Consider the following 3,410-nt stretch of genomic DNA (forward strand, 5'->3'; position numbering starts at 1 on the left):
GAGTTTAGAGAAATATATTTTCAAGTTTCTATGAAATAATGAAACCTGTTGAATTCTATTTATAATAGATTTTTGAATTATTAAAGTGAATTATTAAAGTATGAATTATTAAAGTGAATTATTAAAGTATGAATTATTAAAGTGAATTATTAAAGTGAATTATTAAAGTATGAATTATTAAAGTGAATTATTAAAGTGAATTATTAAAGTATAAATTATTAAAGTGAATTATTAAAGTGAATTATTAAAGTATGAATTATTAAAGTGAATTATTAAAGTATGAATTATTAAAGTGAATTATTAAAGTATGAATTATTAAAGTTAAAGTAAAATAAAAGTAAAGTAAAGGTAAAGTTAAAGTATAGTAAAAGTATAAAACTATATACGTATAATACGCGTATAAATATATATAATATTAATTTAAATCGTTATATGTATTTAATAAAATAAAATATAAATATCGTTATCTTTATCATACTGGTTAAGTAATGAGTTGTCAAAAGTGGTTCTAGATATTTATAAAAGATATATACGTTTTAATAATAAAGTTCTTTTTAAACTGAAAACGTTTTTGTACTTTTGAAACTAAATCAAATAAATATGATAATTTTGTTTTCCAAAACTAAATATATTTAAGAATCATTTTGTTAAAAGGTTAAAATAATGGAAATCGTTATACCACAAAACATTTTAGAAAAGTAGAATTATATATATTCATAATAGGTTTCAAGTTTTTAAATTACAGTCTGTTGGTGAAGCGTGGGATAAAGTCCAAAGCTTAAATAAACGTATGAAATCATCTTAATGAAAAATGTCGAGTTACTTAACTTGTCGATATCCAACATCTAAGTTATTTACACTCCACGTTCTTATTTTCATATTAAATAAAATGAAAGTTAACATAGTTATCTTATCAAGGTCACGAGGAAAATATTATAAAACATGCCTTGGAAATTAAACAGGAATTTCCACTAACCCTTGTCTAGTTCCCGTTAATTGACACATTTGTTCTTATTTATAAATCACTTTATCATTTTTCGAATGTTGTCAAAAAGAATAGATTTCTTAAATCACAGTGGACCTCATAACATAGGTACGTAATCATATCATAATGTATCTGATAATTCAATCATTTGATATTATCTCTTAATTCTGTCGATAAATATATCGAAACAAATACGTTCATGTAAAGTATCATATATCTAATACTTTGTTAATGTTTTCAGTTAATATTATATATTATATATACATATCTATATACTCATAATTGTTCGTGAATCGTCGAACACGGTCAAAGGGTAATTGATTACATGAATGTAGTTCCAAACTTTTTGAGATTCAACATTACAAATTCTGCTTATCGTGTCAGAAACATATAAAGGTTAAGTTTAAATTTGGTCAGAAATTTTCGGGTCGTCATATATTCTCAGTCCCAAAAATATATATTGCAAAAGCAATTAAAAGGGGATTAATGAAACTCACGCATCTAAATATTGTAAAACAGTTAATAAAGCATTTGCATGTATTCTCAGCCCCAAAAATATAAAGAGTAAAAAGGGCAAATGAAACTCACACATCTAATTATTGTAAAACAGTTAATAAAACATTTGCATGTATTCTCAGCCCCAAAAATGTAAAGAGTAAAAGGGAGCAAATGAAACTCACCGTACTGTATTTCGTAGTAAAAATACATATAACATCATTGAACAAGTGTAAGGTTGGCTTTGGATTCACGAACCTATATCATTTATATATATATATTAACACATATAATTGTAATCGAATAAATTTATATATTATTAATGATATAATTATTATTTTTAATAACCTATATGTTTCATTAGTAGCTAATTTAAATATTTCTATTTTTTTATGTACGTTAAATAAATAATTAGTATTTATTATAAACGTTAATATAGATATGTTATATGCATTAACTATAGTGTTATATAACTAAAAATCATTTGATAAAATAATATTAATAATAATAAATAAAAAGTTGTAATATTTTAAAATCATAATATTGGTAAATATACTTAATAATGATAATAATAATAATTATGATACTAAAAATAATAATACTTATAACAATACATATAATGATAATAATATTGACAATAATAATAATAATAATAATAATAATAATAATAATAATAATAATAATAATAATAATAATAATAATAATAATAATAATAATAATGATAATACTAATTATAACGATAATAATTTTAATAATAATACCAATACTATTATTTACTAATAATAATTATAATAAGGAGAGATTACAACCTTTGAAGAAAAGCTCCTAAAAATAAAACGCCATTGACGGGACTCGAACTTGCGACGTCTCGGTTAACACAACGCCTCTAATCCATCCCTCTATCAATTACTTTCTAAATTATTTAGGATTCTTTTAATTTATTTTCTATTTCTGTTTATGGCCTGCTACGGCCCAACCAAATCGGCCCATCACTAGCAGCAATCCAATTCATGCTCCAGTCTAAGAAGAACCCAGTTAACATGTGGAAGTCCACTAACAGTTTTGTTGTTTAATTAAAAAAATATGCAGTAGGCTAGGATTGAACCCGTGATCTCTCGAATAACAACACCTACACAGAACCACTCTGCTGCTATTTCTCTTCCGGTATATGAAGCATGCGATAAAATATAAACCGTCTGGTTTTCTGTCTCCTTTATCTTCTTCATCATTATCATTCAACTCGCCATCATCATCACTTTTCATTACGGTTCATTACTCTCAATCCTTATCATCATCGAATACATTTTTATCATTCATTCATCATCAATCTTATATCATTAAGATCACTACTATGTTATCTTCACAGCTCACCATCTTCATTTCATCGTAACAGTAGCAGATAGGCCGATTAAATAGCAGCGGTTTGTGGTGTGGTTTTGATGAATATGAAGGTGGCGTTTGGTGGTCAACAATGGTGGTTTCATCAGAAAAAAATAATAAAGTGTAACAGGTTTGTCGATCTTGGGTTGTCTGATCAGAACAGTAAATGGAAACAAATTGTAGCAGTTTTATGGGTTGATTCTTGAGGTGGTGAGGTGGTGGATTAATCTGCTTATCGTAACCGAAAACAGAAATAATATTAGAAGTGAGAGAGAGGATGAGAGAGAGAGAAAAGGGATTCGGGTTAGAGGTTGATATGGTGGCCGATGGTTGAAGTTATGAAATGAAGAAGGTGGTGATGGGTAGCCGGAGTAGTAACAGGTAGTAACAGTAAACCGTAGGAGCTATATCGTCTTTTTGGGTTTCGTTTTCTTTTCCTTTAAACTAAACAACAACCTTGTGGTTCGATTAGATAGAAAATTCATGATAGTCGACGGTGTTCTTAGCAGGAAAGGAAGAGAGATATACATAGAGAGAGGGTGAGGTGGCG

This window comes from Rutidosis leptorrhynchoides, chromosome 7, assembly GCF_046630445.1.
Source record: "Rutidosis leptorrhynchoides isolate AG116_Rl617_1_P2 chromosome 7, CSIRO_AGI_Rlap_v1, whole genome shotgun sequence".
In the NCBI taxonomy this organism is placed as follows: Eukaryota; Viridiplantae; Streptophyta; class Magnoliopsida; order Asterales; family Asteraceae; genus Rutidosis; species Rutidosis leptorrhynchoides.